General features: G+C 36.0%; 1 protein-coding gene and 1 long non-coding RNA gene across 5 annotated transcripts in view; one reads left to right on the top strand and one right to left on the bottom strand.

Moving 5' to 3' along the window:
• The window catches only part of SLC27A6 (solute carrier family 27 member 6), an 89,519-nt gene that overhangs the window by 19,228 nt on the left and 48,183 nt on the right, over positions 1-22,108 (top strand). The window lies entirely within an intron of this gene.
• LOC141580542 (uncharacterized) overlaps positions 1-22,108 on the bottom strand; it is a 76,090-nt gene that overhangs the window by 19,183 nt on the left and 34,799 nt on the right. The window lies entirely within an intron of this gene.

Below are 22,108 nucleotides of genomic sequence, written 5' to 3'. Positions count from 1 at the left end.
AGTGATTTAAAATCTCATGCACCTTGTAGGAATATGTCTGTCGCACAGTGTCTGTCATACTGAGTGTTAATAAAAATAGTCTTTTTCCAAGTGTGCTGCTTAGAAAACTAGAAGCTCTTTTAAGTCCCCTCAGAAGTCCCTGGAGCGTGGTGAGTAAGAGTAAAAGCAGGCCACTCCAAGGCCCACTCTTTCCAATATCATGAGTTCAACCCAACTTCCTGAGCTCCTCAACAGGACTTCCTTTGAACAAAGGATGCCTCAGTGGTTTTCATTTAGAAAAAGTAAATTCGATTGTTTAAGTTTGCTTATAATTTTATAGACTAGAAACAAAATCTATATTAATGTGCTCTGCTAAGATTACTGGCAAGGCAGGACAGTTTCCAGTTGTATTTCCCTTTTTAAAATGCCTCTTTTATGTCTCGTACTCATTTATTTCTTTGGTACATAATGTTTTACCTTATCCATTTGAACTACCACTTCATATAATAAAGGCATTAATAGTTTTTTGTATTGGCTACACATCTTTTCTCAGTGTTTTCCTTTGAATATTTTAATGAAATAAAATATTCTTTTTACCTCTCTGGATCTGTATTGCACTAATTTGGAGAAAATATAGTTGCAGAGAATTTAAGAGAAGTGAGAATCGAAAACAGAATACCTGATTGCTTTTTAATTAATTTAATTTTTAGGGTTGGGCATGGTGGCTCATGCCTGTAGTCTCAGTACTTTGGGAGGCTAACGTGGGCAGATCACTTGAGGTCAGGAGTTTGAGACCAGCCTGGACAATACAGGGAAACCGTCTCTACTAAAAATACAAAATTATTTTTTGTAAAATACAAAAATACAACATGGGGAAACAATCTCTACCAAAAATATAAAAATTAGCCACCGGGTGTCGAGCACCTGTAATCCCACCTACTCAGCAGGCTGAGGAAGGAAAATTGCTTAAGCCCATGAAGCAGAGGTTGTGTGAGCTGAAATTGTGCCACTGTACTTCAGCCTAGGTGATAGAGCAATACTCTGTCTCAAAAAAAATTATACTAATTTTTAATTTTAATTTTTAACTAAATCGCTTTGAAGAAAAAATGATGTTTATGAAATAATCTGCAAATACTTACCTGAATTCAAACTGAGGAAAAAATAGGGAAACAAATATTACTTTACCCAAAGGAAAACTTAATAATTTTTTGAGGCAGAGATGCATAATATTACCTAAGCTCCTTTGTTGACCTCATACAAAACAAGCATGAGCTGTTCTTGGCATTAAAAATTAGGAAAAGGAGAAAGTCATTCTGTTATGACATCTTTTCCCTTCAAGGAGATCTTGCATCTTTGCTGTTCAATACTCCTTTCAATGACCTTCCCTTGAAAGGAAGGGGCAGTTTCTGCTGCACAGCCAGCATCAGTGGATTCAGATAGAGCCAGAGAATAAACATATGACATGGTCCTGGTTCTCACCTTCAAAGAATTACAATTGAATGTCTCATAAGCCAGAGTTTGAAGTCCCACAGACAGTTATTTAAAAGAAAGCAAAACCATGTGTTTTCTAAATAGATTCAGATTTGTTGACAATCTCAGGGTAAGTAGCATATTCCAAAGGAAATTTACCTGCAGGCAGAAGTCATAGTGAGAGTTGAATGTTTATGTGTAGATGTGCAAAGACTCCTAGGGTTGGCTTTCTCTGGTCAGAAGCATGTATCCATTTCTGTCTCTCAAACATGCGCCCCATCCCCCACTGCTTCTCTTTTTCAAAACTCCAGTTACAAAAGTTCTTTTGGCATAAACATTGGATGTACAGCTTTAAAAATGCTGGCAGCAGCATTATCTTCAGAAAGAGACTGACTCCTCTTAGTCATGGTGAGATGGCGTTGTTCTTCTCTTCCTCTGAGCCTAGGAAAGCAGCTCTCCCCTACTTTTAATATTCCAAGTTTTCTATATTACTGAAGCACCTTCATACAATCTAATTGGGTCTAGTTCTGTATTTTCTTAATATTAATCGTGTCTTTAATATTAACTGGTGAAGAATATGTTGGAACTCTAGACATCAGTGATCCTCTGGGGGAGTCCTGCTGCAGAGTTTGTCTTATATAAATAATTCTATCTAACACAGTGAACAGTTAGCCATATTTAGGGTGTATATCTAGGGATAGGGCCATATATGTAACTTATTCATTTACTCATTAATTCATCCATTCATTTAAGTAATATTGTAAGATTAGATATACATGGACACACAGGACAAATCAGACTGCCTCTCTCCTAGAACTTATACTCTCTTTGATGAGGGGGAGAGAAAATAAACCCAGCAAACACAGAAGGAAAGTAATTACAGACAATGACAAGTGTTATGAAGAAACAAAACAGGATGCAATGATGGAGAATGATGGGTGGTGGGAGTAGAACATGGCTAATTAGATTGGGTAGTCAGGGAAGACTTCACAGAAATAGTAACTTGTGAGCTGAGAACCTGATGTGGCAAGTGGGAACCAGCACAGAGAAGCTGGGAGGTTGCAGTCATGACAGAAGAAACTGAAAAGACCACCTGAATGTTTGAATAGAAGGAGGGTATGCTGGGCTATCCATTGACTAGATCTTGTAGGGCTTGAATCTTGGTAATCTTGGAGGAGAAACTTGGATTTTATTCTCATCAGAGTAGTTGTAAAAAGATGAAGAAAACACTGAGAAAAAAAATCATACCACTTTGGGATCTATTTTGAAGGAAAGCCAACAAGACTTGTTAGATCAAGGATAGGAAGTGAAGGAATGGGTAGAATCAAGGATAAGTCCCAGGTTTTTGGTTCAAACATCTAGGTAAATTATGAACTATTTGCTGAGATTAAAAAAAAACTGAGATTCAAGGAATTATTATTATTTTTTTTTAGATTTGTTAAGTTTGATATGTTAGGCATCCAGGTGAAGCAGCTAAATAGGCAGTTGGATGTAGGCATCTGAAGCTTGAATAGTACAAAAGACAGGACCTAGTTAATAAAACAAGGATCTATATTGTGATGCATATCTGATGTGTATTTTTCAAGCTACTATTTGTAGTTTGACATTTAGGCTATGTAATTTGTCTATGTAATAGTCAATGCAGAAAACTCACATTTTGACATTCTCAAGGCATAGTCTATACATATTAGTAACAAATTTTCTAAAAATTATATCCCTTTTTCTTATTTTGTTTTCTTAAAAGCTAAGGAATTCCCTGGAATCCAGAAAACATCCTTATCATTAGGAATACTTTTGGTAAAGCATATTGAAATCTGACAAAATATCTTACACTTGACTCCTGTTATAAAAAGAGAGGTATTTTTAAGTACCTGTGTAGTCAATAAATATTTTTTATTCATTTTTAAACTATAAAAATCATGTTAAATTTTTCATTAGTAATGCTTAGACAATCCTGCAGTGAGTGCCTAAGAGTTTACAGGATTTTCTTTTTTTTCATTTTGTTTTGTTTTTCTGAGAATGACAAAATAAAAATTTTGGAACACAAGAAGTGAATTATGGCAGTGTGAGAATTTATAAGAGTTCAGTTTGAAAGAAAACTTGCTTTGTTTTCTCCAAAGAATCTCTCATTCCTTTCAAGAGTTTTCTTTGTCATATCTAGATATGATATGGGATTGAAGAAGATTCAGCAGTGCCAGAGAATAAAATTCCAATAGGAGAAATCGAATGATGCTAACTTGATCTTGGTGTCTTGAACTTGTTTGTTTGTTCATTTGTTTTACCAGTTACTATTTGAATGGGACCAAAGACAGTCATAGGCTGAAATCTTGGCTTTACCTTGTACTTGGTTAAGTGCATTTCATTTATTCTTTCTTTTCTATTGAAAATGGACATATTAAAGGGCCGGGTGTGGTGGCTTACGCCTGTAATCTAAGCACTTTGGAGGCCAAGGCGGGTGGATCACCTCAGGTCGGGAGTTCAAGAAAATGGACATATTGAAAATGTTTGCTCTTTAATCATATTTTTATTTTCTTAGTTTCTATATAACTTCAAATGTTTTATCATCTTTTCCCCTTCTCATGTCCTGTAAAAGATGTAGTCTATCAAAGTATTAAATTTTGGAAAACCTTTCCCACCACGTTTTTTAACTTTCAAAACATAGCATGTTAAAATTAATGTAAACTTTAATTGTTATCAAGACATTCTGACATAGTTTCATTACAATTTTCTGTAGCTTTCCAAACAATTGATTTTGTCTCTAAGATCTAGTTACTTAAAGATGTTTATATATTTTATTATTATTTCTATTCCCCAAATATTTGAAGCATACTATTACATGGTTGGGAAAGTAATCTCTCTTTCATAACCCAGTTTTCCTTAAATAAGTCAAAGACATGTTTATATTGTTATAATAGATATAAAAGCATTTAGAAAACTTGGTAAGGTGCTAGAAACTCTTTTCTGCTTAGAAATTCTAAATGTAGAAATACGAAGGGCTAACATAAATAGCTGTTAGCAACCTGAATGCTAGTGGAATTACACGGAAATTTGTGAATATTTTGGAGTGTTTTAGAACCATGTGCATATGTTAAAGGCTCTTTATAAGTGCTAATTTTAATACTTAATGATTCACATTTCATAGATAGCAGTGCATGTAAAATATATACATCTTTTCCAATCTGTCCTTTATGCCATCCATACTAATTCCACTGAGGACACATATATCCCTTCTTTGTAAAATTTCTCAAGAAATTTAGCTTTATGTAGAAATACATCTGACAGTACGTTGGCCATGGATCTAATGACATAGGCTCAATTTCAAGCTCTTGTTGTTTGACTTTTAGTTGCTCACTTGTCTTCTTTAAGCCATAATTCCTGTCTTTATATAAAATAATTAACAACACCTACTTCTTCTAATTGGCCCTTGATTCCCATAATTCAGTTATGAAACACGTGAAAAACTGTAAACAAGGAAGCTGAATACAAATGGAAGGATTTTAAACAAAATGTAGGTTGAGTGCAGTGGCTCATGCCTGTAATCCCAGCATTTTGGGAAACCAAGGCAGTAGGATTGCTTGAGGCCAGAAGTTTGAGACCAATTAGGGTAACATAGTGAGAACACCATCTCTCCAAAAAAAAAAAAAAAAAAAAAAAAAGTTAGCCAAGGGTGGTGATGTGTGCCGGTAGTAGTCCACCACGCTACTGGCTAGGCTGAGGTGGCAGGATCATTTGAGCCCAGAAGTTTGAAGCTGCAGTGAGCTATGATTGCATCACTGCACTCCAGCAGCCTGGGTGATAGAGTGAGACCCTGTCTCAAAAAAACAAAAGTAATGTTTTGCATGAACGTCTTTATAAAATTAGAGTAATTTTGTAGGTATTGAAAAACTAATTGGCCTTTGACTAATAACAATCGTACAGTACTGGTTGTAAAAGTCCATGTAAATAGATCATTATCATTTTAAAATAAAACTTTAATAATAAAATATTAACAATTTTATAGTAGCCAGTCACAAAAAGGCTAAATATAAAAAACCAGAAACCCTAAATATATGCCTGTCTCTGTCTCCTCTTAGGTTATGTGTTCTTATTGCAGATGTAGTGTGTTAGTAAGATTTTCCCACATTTGATATTAATTTAACATTTAAAAATTTATATCCAAGATTATTTATTTAAGTATTCATTTGCTATTTTTCACATTGCCTATTCCTTAAATTTTCTATTCCTGTACTTCCTTGCTATGGACACATAACGTGACGGTCAGAAGTGGTCAACTGTTGTCCAGCAAGGACTTGTCAGGAAATATAAGAATATTCAGCAAATGATAAACTACTAGAATTCTCCGATACCATATCATTTATTCCCAATTGGCTGGGGGGAACACAATGAATTAAGATGATCAAGGATTTAATTACAACTTTTCTATTAATTTATAATGTAACATAGTAGAATTCATTCAACTAATTTCCCCTTGGAGTTGGGGAACCTGAAATTTAAGCCTAACCAATAACCATGTCTTATAAGCTTTGTAATCTTGGGCTAGTTCACCCTCATTCTTGAGTAGCCCCTACTTGTTCTTTCATCTATAAAATGAATGTAGTATCAATTACATCCAGAGGTGATAGAATGATTGAGTTAACTCAAGTAGAAACAGATTGACTACAATAGGGGGTGCTCTCTGGAAGAAGCATCACAAGATTTTTTTTAATTTTCATAATGAATATGCCAAAACTGAAGATCTAGTCTTCAGTCTTCCAGGTCCAGAACTACATTTATCAGTACATGTCTTCAGGTTGAACTCATATAAACCAGGCTCAAGAATGCCAGTGTATGGCTTCAAAGTCCCTCACTGCTGGGTCTTCCTTGATCTTCTTGACCTTGGCATGGCCTGTACTCACTCTCAAACTGTTACTCTTTTCATTCAATTGTCACACCCTGGAGAGGTTCCTGGTTGCAAATACTGTCTGCAACTTAACTCTCAAATTGTTATCTGCAACATTGTCTTCTCCCTTGATTTCTGTTTTTTTTATATCTAGATTCCTACTTGACATGTCCACTTAGAAATCTGACATCTTACCTCAAAAATAGCCAAAGTTCAACTTTTAAACACCCCCCGGCTCATCAAAATTTAATCTTTGTCTCCATCTTGACTGCCTTAGTTAATGGCAACTCCATTCTTCCAGGTAATCAATCAAAAACCAAAAAACCAAACCAAACCAAAACATCTGGAATCTCCCCTGAAGCTTTCTCTTTCTCTTTCCGTCACACTTCCTATCCAATTCATGAACAAAGCTTTCCAATTCTACCTTTAGCTGTATCCACAATCAAACCTCATCTTATAAATTACACTGTTGCTTAGATGTGTTTCTTTCCTCTAGAAACTTTTGCAATAGCCTCTTCTTAACTCCACTCTTGACCCCTGAATTCTATTCTTGCCATAGCAGTTAGAATGATTTTGTTAAAATGTAAAATGGTAAAGGTAAAATCACTGCCCAAATCCCTCTGATGGTTTTCCTTGGAAGAAAATCCAGATCCCTTTAGTATGGCCTACATGGCTCTATGGGATCTGTTTCTTTCTCCTGTGATCTCCCTGATCCCCACCCGATACTTTATTCCTTGTTTACTCTGGCCCATCTGTCTCCTTGCCTTTGCTTCAGTACACCAGAACTTTCCTCCCTTGGACTGTTTCTCCTCCAGATATGTATAGCTCACTCCCTAACCCATCAAATACCTCTTCAGAGTGATCACTCTATCAACTCGATGTGCTCCCTACTCAAAGTCTGGGTAGACTGATGTTCTCATGCCTCAAGAATTCAAAAAGGTTTATTACTGACATAGCAGAGCCTTCTGAGGAGAGAAGAGTCCCGAGCATGTCCAAAAATGGCTGGAGAGCAGGGGAAAAGACTGGTTCAACTTTTATGTGATAAAGAAGTATCATAGGGGAAAGTTCCTGGGCATTCAGTTCTGCATCTGTTGATCTGAACATACCACTGGTGCCAAAGAAAGAGCACTGGACATTCTCATCAGCTTGCTGAGGAGGAAAGGATAGCGATGTGATTTGAAAGCTGTGAGATGTCAAGCATGAAGAATAGAGATGGACACTGGATTATGAGGTCTGTCTTCTTCTTGAAGTGTCTCTTTTCACTGCTTTATTTTTCTTTCTAGAGCTTATAACTCCATTACATATATACATATGTAGAATATATGTGTGTGCATTTGTGTATATATACATATATATGCATATATATGTTATACTTTAAGTTCTGGGGTACATGTGCAGAACGTACAGGTTTACAGGTTTGTTACATACTGCTTTAAATGTGTCCCAGAGATTGTGGTACATTGTATCTTTGTTCTCATTGGTTTCAAAGAACATCTTTATTTCTGCCTCCGTTTCATTATCTATCCAGTAGTCATTCAGGAGCCGGTTGTTCAGTTTCCTTGTAGCTGTGCAGTTTTGAGTGAGTTCCTTCATCCTGAGTTCTAATTCATTGCACTGTAGCCTGAGAGACTTTTATGATTTCCATTCCTTTGCATTTGCTGAGCAGTGTTTTACTTTTAATTATGTGGTAAATTTTAGAATAAGCGTGATACGGTGCTGAGAAGAATATATATTCTGTTGATTTGGGGTGAAGAGTTCTGTAGATATCTATGAGGTCTGCTTGGTCCAGTGCTGAATTCAAGTCCTGGATATCCTTGTTAATTTTCTGCCTTGTTCTGTCTAATATTGACAGAGGGGTGCTAATATCTCCCAGTATAATGTGTGAGAGTCTAAGTATCTTTGTAGGTCTCTAAGAACTTGCTTTATGAATACAGATGCTCCTGTATTGGGTACATATACATTTAGAATAGTTAGCTCTTCTTGTTGCATTGATCCCTTTACCATAATGTAATGCCCTTCTTTGTCTCTTTTGATCTTTTTGGTATAAAGTGGTTTTATCAGAGACTGGGATTGCAATTGCTGCTTCTTTTTTGCTTTCCATTTGCCTGGTAAATATTCTTCCATTCCTTTATTTCGAGCCTACATGCGTCTTTGCATGTGAGATGTGTGAGATGGGTCTCCTGAATACAGCACACTGACTCTTTATCCAATTTGCCAGTCTATGTCTTTCAATTGGGGCATTTAGTCCATTTATATTTAAGGTTAATATTGTTATGTGTGAATATGATCTTGCTGTTTTTATGGTAGCTGTTTATTTTGCCCATTAGTTGATGCAGTTTTTTCATAGTGTCGCTGGTTTTTACAATTTGGTATGTTTTTGCAGTGGCTGGTACTGGTTGTTCTTTTCCATGTTTAGTGCTTCCTTCAGGAGCTCTTGTAAGGCAGGCCTGGTGGTGACAAAGTCTCTCAGCATTTGCTTGTTCATAAATGACTTTACTTCTCCTTTGCTTATTAAGCTTAGTTTGCCTGGATATGAAATTCTGGGTTGAAAATTCTTTCCTTTAAGAATGTTGAGTATTGGTCCCTACTCTCTTCTTGTTTGTAGGGTTTCTGCCGAGAGATCTGCTGTGAATCTGATGGGCTTCCCTTTGTGGGTAACTTGACTTTTTTTTCTGGTTGCTCTTCTTGGGGAAGTATCTTTGTAGCGTCCTCTGTATTTTCTGAATTTGAACGTTGGCCTGCCTTGCTAGGTTGGGGTAGTTTCCTGGGTAATATCCTAAAGAGTGTTTTTCAACTTGGTTTCATTCTCCCCATCACTTTCAGGTACACTGATCAAATGTAGATTTGGTCTTTTCACATAGTCTCATATTTTTTGGAGGTTTTGTTTGTTTCTTTTCACTCTTTTTTCTCCAATCTTGTCTTCTTGCTTATTTCATTGAGTTGATCTTCAATCTCTGATATTCGTTCTTCCACTTGATCGATTCAGCTATTGAAACTTGTATATGCTTCATGAAGTTCTTATGCTGTGTTTTTTAGCTCTATCAGGTCGTTTATATTCTCTAAACTATTTATTTTGGTTAGCAATTCATCTAGGCTTTTTTCAGGATTCCTACTTTCCTTGCATTGGGTTGGAACATGTTCCTTTAGCTTGGAGATGTTTGTTATTACCCACTTTCTGAAGCCTGCTTCTGTCCATTTGTCAAACTCATTCTCCATCCAATTTTGTTCCCTTGCTGATGAGGAGTTGTGATTGCTTAGAGAAGAAGAGGAGTTCTGGTTTTTGGAATTTTCAGCCTTTTTGCGCTGGTTTCTCCCCATCTTTGCGTATTTATCTACCTTTGGTCTCTGAAGTCAGTGACCTTTGGATGGGGTCTCTGAGTGGACACCTTTTTTGTTGATGTTGAAACTATTCCTTTCTGTTCTTGGTTTTCCTTCCAACAGTCAGGCCCCTCTGCTGCAGGTCTGCTGAAGTTTGCTGGAGGTCCTCTTCAGACCCTGCTTGCCTGGGTAACACTGGTGGAGGCTGCAGAACAGCAAATTTTGCTGCCTATTCCTTCCTCTGGTAGCTTTGTCGCAGAAGGGTGTCTGTCAGATGCCAGCCAGTGCTCTCATGATGAGGTGTCTGTCAGCCCCTACTGGGAGGCATCTCTCAGTCAGGATACACAGGGGTCAGGGATCCACTTAAAGAGGCAGTTTGTCCCTTATCAGAGGTTGAATGCTGTGTGGAGAGATCTACTGCTCTCTTCAGAGCTTCCAGACAGGGATGTTTAAGTCTGCTGAAGCTGCGTCCACAACCATGTTTTTCCCAGATGCTCTGTCCCAGGAAGTTGGGGGCTTTATTTAGAAGTCCTCGATGGGCTGCTGCCTTTTTTCAGAGATTCCCTGCCCAGAGAGGAGGAAATCTAGTGTGACAGTCAGCCTGTAGCTGCCTTGCTGAGCTGTGGTGGGCTCCACCCAATTCAAACTTCCCCATGGCTTTGTTGACATTGTTAAGTTTAAAACTGCCCACTCAAGCCTCAGCAAAGGTGAACAGCCCTCACCCACCAAGCTCTTATGTCCCAGGTCGAGCTCAGACTTCTCTGCTGGATATGAGAATTTCAAGCTAGTGGATCTTAGCTTGCTGGTCTCAGTGGGGGTGGAACCTGCTGAGCCAGATCACTTGACTCCCTGGCTTCAGCCCCTTTTCCAGGAGCTTGAACGTTTCTGTCTTGCTGGTGTTCCAGGTGCCACTGGGGTATGAAAAAAAACTGCAGTGAGCTTAGTGTCTGCTGAAATGGCCACCCAGTATTGTGATGGAAACCCAGGGCCCTTGTGGTGGTATAGGTACCAGAGGGAATCTCCTGGTCTGCAGGTTGCGGAGACCATGGGAAGAGTGCAGTATCTAGGCTGGAGTACGGGGCACAGACCCTAACTGCTTTCCTTGGCTAGGAGAGGGAGTTCCCCAACCTCCTGCTCTTTCTGGGTGAGGCAACACCCCACCCTGCTTCAGTTCACCCTCCTTGGGCTGCACCCATTGTCCTACCAGTCCCAATGAGATTAACGAGGTACCTCAGTTGGAAATGCAGAAATCACCCACCTTCTGCCTTGATCTCCCTCGGAGCTGTTTCTATTCGGCCATCTTGCCAGCCAGACCCCTTTCCATTACATATTTTTTATATAATTTCTTTATTAATTCTCTCTTAATCTCCTTCCCTCCACTATCATGTATTAGTATGTCTTTAGTGCTTAGAATGGTGCCTGACTCAAAGTAGATCCTTGACAAAAATTTGTTAATATTTAAACAGAAGAGAGTATCAAAGAGAACAAGTCCAGTTGCTGGGATACTTGTGTGCTCATGACCAACATAATCTTTCCTCTCATTCCTGCAAGGAAAGTTAAATTCTATAGAAAGTTGGTGTTTCTGGAGGGGACAAAATCCAATGAGGGAATTTAGATAAATCAAAGTTTAACAAATCAGATAAAAACAGATAAATACATCTGCGGGGGTTGCTCTATGTTTGGGCACTGGTTTTGGGGTTACTACTTGCAGGAGTTTGTTTTTCAGGCTTTGACTTAGCAGCAGATGAATAAAGTACAATGACACACAGCTATCGTGCTTTGCTGGTTTGATAAGGGTCTGTGGCTGCTTACAGGCACTGCAGAGAGTGCTGTAAAGTGATAGCAGCTGCTGGCCTTTACTAGCTAGAGAGACTTGCATTCATTTAAAGTTTAATTGACAAAGGCTTTAGTTAACATTACTAGAGGTTGAAGACTAAAGCACAGGTTTTTGTGCTTGAAGCAAACATGGTTAGAGGGTTATCTTTTTGGTTGACTTTTCCTTGAGAAGGCTATTTGGCTTAAAGGCTAATTTTAAGACTACATGAGTAAACAAGTTAGGTAAACTTCTCTACATACTTTAGCTATTTGCTTTACTTAACTAAATGTAAGGACTTTTAGCTGAAATTTTTACTGAAAATGTGAAAAAAACTTTTAGGTCTTTTAAAAGAGTTTGAAACTATATTTTTCTAACTTTTTTTTCTTTAATATTTTTCCTTTAATATTTTGCCACCAATTTGAGTGAATTCCCACATGTATCACTGCAGGCAGGGAGTTGGGACTCTGATGCGTTCAGGACACAGCGGAAATCATCTTGCTAATGGGCCCCTGCACTTTTCAGAACTTTTTATTCACGAGCGCTGGTAATTATAGCTCAGGTGACAGTTTTTCTGAGTTTCCAGAAAAAAATCAATCTCCCTTCACATTTACACATCCTTTTCTTAGGTGAGTTAACACAGTTATGCAGGTTAGAGCCGAGTCTTGCAGACTGTCGGAGCTGGTCTTTCCCTACAAGACGCCTTTGAATGTTCTGGGTCTGAGACATTTGCTTTTCCTCCACTGTTCTCCCACGTGCTGCAGGACAGAAAGCAGCTAGTCAGAGTGAGCAGTCTGAAGTGACAGTTCCTATCCCTGTATTATTATGTCTGGAAAATGAGGAGGTTGAAATAAGCCCTCTTTGTATTGTAACATTTGGGATCACAGAAATCTTTTCAAACTATTTTTTGTGCCTTAAAATCTTTGTTAAACTAAGGGCTGTCACTTCTGAAACTATGGCCTGCCCAAACTCACACTTGAGTTAAAGGCAACATTGAAAAGATTTTCAGGGGCAGCTGGAACCTGTGCTGTCTTGACTTTGTAGGCCACTCGTTTAAAATATTACCAAATCTTTTCTTAAAAGAGGTCTCTGCTCTCTCCCCCGTGACACTCCTTTCCTGCTTCAGTAAAAGAAAGTCTGATCTCTTTATGCCTGTTTTTCTGCCCCAGATTCTCTGACATCTTGTTCGTATTTAGTGTTACTTCTTCCTGGCTCTGCAATAACCATTTGACTTGGTGTCTGTATTGTTTCAGTGTATAATATTGGAGTGTTTGTGAAGAAAGCAAACTGTTGGAACGTATTGTCTTATTACACAGGGTGTGTTGGTGTGACACATGTACAAGTGTGAGCAGATTACAACCTTTAGATCTAACTCCTAATGTTCATCTAAAATATAAACAGCATATGTTAGGGATTAAAAGACATCTTATAATCCCTAACATATGTTGTTTATAATATAGACGATCTTTAGGAGTTAGACCATACTTTTATGCATTAAATGGTTAGTTATCTAAGGCTAAAGGCAGAAATGATTTGCTTCTTTGTTTTCCCTATGAATTTGTTTCTTTTCTGTCTTTCCACCTATCAACAAACATTCTTTTGTTTCCTGAAAAATTAAAGTTGATATAAAATTACCTGTATTTAAACAGAGCCTGAGAGGTTCACTTTTCTTAGGCAATAAAGAGGTTATTCAGCCTGGGTATGTCAGAGATTCTCTGAATAGGAATAAGCGCATGTTTTAGAAGAAAGAGTCTTTGTTTTAGGAGGGCATTGTTAGAAGCCTGAGTATTTAGGCAAATGAATAAATAAATTCTTAACCTTGTAGGAGGTACCTACAGTTCAAACGCTGCCTCACTGTACAGCAACTCAGCAGACACTGCTGGGAAAACAGCTTCTCAAAGAACCTTTTGAAGAAACGAGAGTTTTGGTTCAAGTTGATGTAACTCCTTTATGGGTATCATCAGTTTGATGAATGGTCCTGTAAGCCAGAGGGAAATATCTATTGAAATCCAGGACTTTGGGATGTCTGTGTTAAAAGCTCCGGGCCAATCAGCAAGTTCTCTTTTAAATTTTAAAAGGGATTTTAAGTAGTTGAAGATGAAATGAGCATTTTCTACATGCTGGGATATGGCTTACTCAATGCGTGTGTGCAAACACGTAAGCATCTGACAAATAAATCTGAAGTATTCCAATATTTTTTCAGCTTCATTGAAAACAAGGAGCAAAACCACTGAATTAGAAACTCATGTTTTGATGATTTTCTATTACTGAAACCATGGGAACGGGATGGGTAAAATAAAGTATGGACATTTGAGGCTTTTTAAAGCTGGTTCCCCCCACCATCCTTCCCTTTCTTCCTTTCCTACCCTTCCTTCCATCCATCCATAAATGTGTTGTGAATACCTCTTATGCACCAGGTCATGCTCTGTGTAATAGGACACAGCAGAGGACAGAGCAGACAACAATGCCTGCCCTTAGAGAGTTTACATTTTAATGAGTTAAAATTATGTCTGTATTTCCTTTTTTTTTTTTTATGAGATGGAGTCTCACTCTGTCACTCAGGCTGGAGCACAGTGGCACAATCTTGGTTCAATGCAACCTCCGCCTCCTGGGTTCAAGTGATTCTCCTACCTCAGCCTCCCAAGTGGCTGGGATTACAGGAATGCACCACCACACTAAGCTAATTTTGTATTTTTAGCAGAGATGGGGTTTCACCATGTTGGTCAGGATGATCTTGATCTCTTGACCTCGTGATCCACCCACATCAGCCTCCAGAATTGTTGGGATTACAGGCGTGAGCCACAGTGCCTGGCCTTAATTTAAGACCTTTTATTTGTAAGTCTTATTTAAAGTGCAGTTGAATAGTTTTAAAATTAAACTTTCATGAAATCTGAATTGAGCATCATTACGTAGAGTAAAAAATGTTACATCCTTGTCATAAAGTCAATTCTAGATGAATGTAATAGGTAAATGTAAAGAAAATAAGAATAAAATAATATATAGATTTTTTTGCTTATAGGATAAGAAAAGTTTAAATCACATATTAAGTAGAACTATAACCAAGAGCAGAGAATGATCTATTTTATTAAAAACATTGAATTTAATGTTAAAAATAAAAAATTAAAAGACACATATGCTTGTAACTATTTTAAAAAGTGTTAATCTTCTTAATATATTATTAAATGAAAAGTATTCAACTCGGTTAAAAACACAGAAAAAATAAATCTAAAAATACAATATATTTTCTTATCAAGTTGTCAGTTTAAATTAAATTAAATGTCATAGTTCTAGGAATTCTGCATTGAAGAGGTAGCCATCTTCCTCTCCTCAATAAGATATAAATAAGAACATCCTTTTTAGCCAACAATTTGGTAACAAAGCCATAAAAATATTTACAACTATTGACTTTTTTCAGGGATCTGTCCTGAGAGGCAAAAATTTATAGATAAGATATCCACTCTACTATCTATAATGATGAACGTTTAAGAACAATGCAGCAGTTCAAAAACAGGTGATGAAGAGATAAATTGTTGTATAATTATATGATAATTATATAAGCATGAAAAATCGTATATTTCAATGATAACAATTTAGAATAATGTCCAGAACTTATTAATGAATTAGAATAAGTGTTCATATCATAGTGATTATAACTTTTAATGTATATAGAGATATGTAATATAATATTCGTATAGTAAGATTATAGATTATTTCATTTTTTATTTTTCTATTCTCTAAATGTTCTATAATGTATATATATTTCAACATGAAATGAAATAAACATTTTCTTTTCCCACATAAAACTAAATAATAGATCAATTGATCTTTCCTCATATCTTTCAAAGCATAATCTTCTGGGTTTTCTTTAAAGGAAAGAAAAATTTTTAAAAATGATATCTTGGACATTAGAGAAATGAATTTGGTATTTTGGGACAAAAGTCTTGATCCTAGTTTTGATAATTTGATTCTCTGTATCAACTGAATTGCTTAAGGTGATTGTTTTTATTTAGTAAGCTTGTATAGCTATAGCCCACACAAGTTAAATTTGGTTTATAAACCACCTTCATATTGGATTCCAGAGAATGCCAAGGAATTTCACAAAACATGATACTTGCTAATACTCATCTCATACCTGAAAAGCTTCCAAGCATTATATCATATGGAAGATTGTTTTCTGTTCAAGCAAAATAAATCATAAGGTTTGCAATGCTGCTGTTCGACTCAGAAAAATGGCAGTGGAGAATCCAAAAGCTAGTTCAATGCCAGGCAGCCAAAATCTGCCATGCCCATAGGAGGTGGGAACCAGAACAGAAATGCTGTGGGTTGTATATAACGGTAGAAAAGAACCCTCTGTTTTGGAAGGAGCTGCAGATGGAGTCTTTTCTCCATTTGCAGAATAATTGCCTTAAACTCCATTTATGTCTGTCTAAGGAAATCCACAGGTGAGAGTGTTGTTTCACATAATTCTACAGTCTTGGCTATCTTATTTTCAATGGAATTTTTTTTTTTTTTTGAGATGGAGTAGCTCTGCCTCCCAGGCTGGAGTACAGTGGTGCAATCTTGGCTCATTGGAATCTCTGCCTCCCGGGTTCAAGCAATTCTCCTGACTCAACCTCCCGAATAGCTGAGACTACAGGAGCACGCCACCATACCCAAATAAGTTTTTTATTTTTAGTAGAAACAGAGTTTCTCCATGTTGGCCAGGCTGGTCTCAAACTCCTGACCTTAGGTGATCCACCAGCCTCGGACTCCCAAAATGCTGGGATTACAGGCATGAGCTACCATGCCTGGCCTCAACTGAATTTTTAAAAATCAAAACAGTACTTTTTTTTACACAGTTATAAAAATAAAATAGTACTCTTAGGACAAGAAATATCTCTGCACTATCAGTATTTAATCTCTAGAAGTAAGCATCTTTAATACTTCTAGGACATTTTTAATTATTACTTATCTCCATATTGCTCAGTAAAATATGTATTCTATTATTTCTTGACTTTTCAGTTTTAACTATTATCCGCCTGGCTTCCTGCTCACATGATACCCATACACATGCATTTCTTCTGTCTCCCTGAAACCAATAGAATTATGAGAGTTTAAAATATGTTTATAACCAGTTTGTAAATTACTGTAAAGAAATTACAATATATAAATGTTATTCATAGCTGAGACAAAATGTATTTATTTCATTATAACTTTTTTCTTTTTATTCCTTATAAGTAATAATTTCCTCATTTTTATTTTTTAAATTTAGCTTTCTAATGTCTGTCACAAATTCATCTAACTCTCCATCATAGCTAACATTCCCTAAGATTTAATAACACATTAAGTATTTTTAATAAATTGTCTTTCTTTTTTAAAAAGAATATACTGTATCAGTCACTGTCCTCCCAAATGTGAACAACAATCTGATTGCTCCCAGTATAAATTAGCTTTGCCTGTTTCTCAAAAAAAGGATCTAAATGAAATTATACATATGCATTCTTTTGACCTTTCTTCTTTGACTCAGCACTATGTCAATGAGATTCATCTTTGTTTTGGCGTAGAGCACTAGTTCATTCTTATCGCTTTAGAGTTCTGGTAGGCAAAAAAAAAAAAAAAAAAAAAAAAAAAAAAAGCTCCTTCAAATATGTCCATGCCCTATTCTAATTCCTGGAACACATGAATATGTGTGCAGTAGAGACATTGACAAAAGGGATTTTGCAGATGTGATTATAGTTACAGAACTTAAAATAGGAAGATTATTCTGATGGATACACTGTAATTGTATGAGACTTTAAAGCAGATGATTTTCTCTGGCCGTGGGCAAGGAAGATTCAGCCTGGGGGAAGTTGGAGGTTTGGAAGATGACATCTACTCAATGTGTCATTTGTTGTTCTCATATATAGAGGCCTATGTGCAAGAATTGGAGAGAGGCTTCTATGATCTAAGGGCAGCCCCTAGCTGATTGCCAGCAAAGAAAAGAAAGTCTTAGTCCTACACCCTCCAGAAACTTGATTCTGTCAAGCATCTGAATGAGCTTGGAAGAAGATACTTACAAGAGTCTCCCAAAAAGATCCCAGCCAGTTAACACTTTCATTTCACTTTTGTTAAGTCCTGAATCCCTCAAACCAAAGAAGTTGATGTGGATGTCTGACCTACAGACATTGTGAGACAGTAACGTGGAATTGTTTGAAGAACCTAGGTTTGTGGAAACTTGTATGGCAGCAATAGAAAACTAATAGAAGACTGTTTCATTATGTTACTATAACACAACATTTAAAAAATATCTATTTCCTATTTATGGATTTGGATTGCTTCCAATTGAGACTTAATATGATTAATGATGCTAAGAACATTATTATATGTGTCTTTTGGCAGATGTTTGTACATATTTCTCTTGGTAGATAATTAGAAGTAGAATTGGTAGGTTGTATCATATGCATATTTCAGCATAAGTAGATATTGCTAATCAAAGTGGCAGTAGTAATAGGTACTTCTACTCACGGTCTGTGAGAGTCCCAGTTGTTCCATGCCCTCACCAACACTTGCTGGAAAATTTATGGTGCTAAAGAAGTAATAATAATGTTTGTAAATGTTTGTTGCTACTTCATGGTGTTTTGATTTGCAGTTCTCTGATGACGAATGATGTTGAGCATATTCTCATATACTTACTGGATGCTTGGAGATATTCTTTGAGAAGTACCTGCTCAACACTGTGTCAACCATTCAAGCAGTCCATAAGCAACACTATAGCTGCTTGATTGGCTCAACGTATTTTCGTAAAACTGGTTAGTAAGGAAGGAGTGAGCTCAAATGGATTTATACAGCATAGGAAGCATCATAACCTTCTGTTGTCCACAAAGTTCCCTCTCCCCACACATCCTATGGGGAATGCAGAGGTGGGCCTAGTGTTGCTACATCTGTGGCATAGGTCTATGCCTCAGCTAAGAGCACGGCTCTTAGGAGCTTCCCAGTCATTTAAGGGGCTGCTGATAAACCTACCCTTTCTTTATATCTGAGAAAGAGTTAATAAACGTATGCAAATAAATCTTCTGGTATGTAAACAAATTTTCTTCCAGAAGAGGAGGGAGACTTTAGTATTATGGAAGATAAATAAATTTTCTCTGTGACCCAAAAACCATCTCTAGCTTCCAAGCCTTTTTGCCACAGAAATACTCTTGAAAAGATATATATTATATGATTACATAAATATATATGTACAGACATATAGTTCTATGTACATAAATTCACATACATACATATATAAATATCAAATTATACATATATAGTTTTATAAAATATTATTACTGTATTGCTTTTGCTGCATAGAATAATTTTTATTCTGTCTTCTTTTTCTTATGCAGTTCAAAATATTGTCTAATTTTCATTGTAATATTTTTCTTTTACCCATGGCTGTTTAAAATGGTATTATTATTATGTAAAAATTTGGAGATTTTCTAGTTTCTTTTTGTAATTTATCTATGTTTTAATTTTATTGTGGTCAGAGAACATAGCCTGAATGAAGCTTAATGCTGTGAATTTGGCTAAGACTTGCTGTAAAACATTTTGGGAAATGTTTCATGGGCACTTAAACAAATGTGTATTCTTCAGTGATTTGTTATTCTGTTCTGTATACACAAATTAGGTTAAGTTGTTTAGTTTTCTTTAAACTTCCATATTCTTAGGTTTTTTTTTCTGCTTATTCTATCAGTATCTAAAGAGAGAAGTTAAAAATATCTCAGTCTATTTCTCCTTTCAGCTCTGTCAAATTTTGCTTTATATATTTGACTATGTTATTAGGTAAATAGAAATTCAAGGTTGCTATCCTTACAGTGAATTGACCCTTTTATTAAATATTCCTTTTTATCTCCAGAAATGTTTCTTTACTTAATGTCTACTTTGTCTGATATTAGTATAGTTATACTAGCTTCCTCTTAGGTAATGATTGTATAGCTAACCTCTTTCCAACTACTTTCAATTTTACGGTCATGTAATATTTAAGGTGTATTTTTCATAAGCAGTATATAGTTGAAGTTTATATTTTTATGCATTCTAAAAGTTTTTTCCATGATTACATATTTAGTCCACTTACATTTTGTGTGCTTACTGATATATTTGCTTTTATAGCTTCTCTCTTGCTATTTTTCTTCTTGTTTCATCTGTTATTTGTTCCCTTTCCTCATTTATCTTCCTTTGAAATATTTTTATGATTAGTTTTCATCAAGTAGTTCTTTAATTATACATCCTTTTATATTTATTTTATTAATTAAGAATTTTGTTTTTTAGTAATTATCTTGAAGGATATAATATTCATTCTTAACTTACTACATTCTATCTTCAAATAGCATATTTTCCACTTCTTTGCAATGCAAGAACTTTGTAACACTCCTCTTTTCTGGTCCTCTTCATTCCTTCCTGCTTTCTGTTTCTTTGCTCCTATGTAACATTGTTTTCTTTGGTGTTAAGAGCTGCCTTTAGTATTCCATCTGTACCATTCTTCTAGAAACAAATTTTTCCATTTTTATTTGTCTGAAATCATGTTTTTCCTTTAGTTTTGAATAATTCTTCACCGAGTATAGAATGCTGGATTGATAATTATTTCTTGTACTAGCTTTAAAATAGTATCATATTGTCTTCCAGCTTTATGATCATTGTTGAAATGTCAGCCATAAATATTTATGTTGCCTCTCTGGAAATGATGTTTCTATTTCTTTCTGGCTGCTTTTAAAATTCATCCTCTGTCTTTCTCTAATTTTTACATACTTTTTTCTTCATTGCAATTTGTCAGAAAATGTCCAACTGTGTTTCCCTAGTATTTAGCCTGTCTGAGGTTTTTAGGTCTTTTTATTCATGGCTTCATGTTTTTCTATCACTTTTGGAACATTCTCAGTTAAAATTTCTACAGAATTGCCTCTTCTCCATTCATTTTATTATTCTATAGGACTCTACTTATAGGTATTTTTGATATGTTCTTTGTGTCTTGTATGTCTTTTAATTCCTTTTACCTATTTTTATTTTTTTTTAAATTAATGCTTTAATCATCATATTTCAGAATAAGGCACTGTATACCTGATGGCACAGAGCTGGGATTTGTCAACAAAAGGTTCAGATTCTAGGGTGATTAGGTGGGGATCCAGCCTTTACTGAGATACTTCCAGAAGTTAGTATCTTTTCTCTTAGACTGACCAATTTCCTTAAGAGTAGCTGAACAGTTTCCTGCTCTGGTGTATGATTTGGGGTTTCAGAATTCTGATATTAGAGGAGAAGAAGAGTTTACTCATCTCATCTTTTAGTATGTAGACTTTCATTTAACCCTCCTGTTTTCAGTAATATTAACTTGAAGTAAAGATTACGTAGAGATGCATCTCTAAGCAAAGGTCTTATTTGGAAACAAAAAATTGCAATTCAGGATACATAGACCAGCAGAGCCACAAGGTGTGTATGAAGAACAAAAGGAAAGGCTGAGGTTTTATTGGGAAAAAGCACAAAGTTATGTAAGCTGTTTTGAAGGAAGTTTTATTGGTGCTGGCAGTGCCTTAAGGGAACTGGTGAGTTCTGATTGATGAGTGTCAGCAGTTACCAGGCAAGACTTCAAGTTACAGATAGGTCTTTGTGCTTTTGCTTTTGAATTACATAAACAGTTTCTGGAACAGACATGCATGATCTGGGTGCCTTTCTCCATGGCCTCTGAATTCATTTTAGTTGGGTATGACATGAAGGACTGTATTTTGTAAAATTAATTTTCACAGTAAGTTCCTCAACCCAAACTGGTGTCTGACTGGTTAGACATCTCCAGAGAGAACTTTCCAGTCTTTGGTCAATGCATAGCAAGGGCAGACTCCCAGACCTAGATATTTAGTTATACTTCTTAAACAAATTTCCTGCCAAGCTTTGTGCCTTCCTCTTTCTTTTTGATGCTTGCTTGACACTTTCAGGAGCATTTGTTGGGTGCTAACCTGCAGGCTTACATTTCAGCCTTATCCATTCTGCTTAATCACATGTCCTTTTGTCTATTGACTTTTCAGTTTTCAAAATTACCTCTCAACTCACTTCTCCTTGTTTTTGAGAGTTCATAGATTAAAATCTTCTCTTTAAAACCATTTAAGTGGTGTTTAGAGAAGAAACTGGAATAAACAATGTGATCCATTGATCATTTTAAATTATAGGTACCAAAGAGGCCAACTTCTCTATTTTATCGTTGTTGTTGATTTATTATTGCATCTTGTTATTTTGCATTTTTTGGTGATGATGGAGGTAATCAGAGCAAATCAGGATTTACTGTGACTACACCAATAATATATTATTACTCTAATTTTAGGTGAGTGTACAAGTTCATGGTAGTTAAAACATTACTTATTGAATATAGAGCAAAATAGAATCCTGTATTTTCCTTTAATTCTAAAATGTGAACAAAAAGTAAAAATGTGAGAATATTGCCATTCTAAAACCATATTGACATATACTTGCCAGAATATTTGCAGGTCAAATATTACTTTTATTCTGTGGCCTCAAATTATTGTTTACTGTATGTTAGGCACTTTGTATTAACCATACATTACAGTATATAAGGAAGACAGATATTATTATCTTTTTTAAATAGATGAATAAACTGAGAATCAGAGTTGAGTCAACATCTTGTTCAGAATTATATAGCTAATTACTGCTAAGCC

The sequence above is a fragment of the Saimiri boliviensis genome, chromosome 1 (genome assembly GCF_048565385.1).
Source record: "Saimiri boliviensis isolate mSaiBol1 chromosome 1, mSaiBol1.pri, whole genome shotgun sequence".
Taxonomy (NCBI): domain Eukaryota; kingdom Metazoa; phylum Chordata; class Mammalia; order Primates; family Cebidae; genus Saimiri; species Saimiri boliviensis.
The sequence above is the reverse complement of the archived record's forward strand: the minus strand, read 5'-3'. Positions and strand labels throughout refer to the sequence as shown.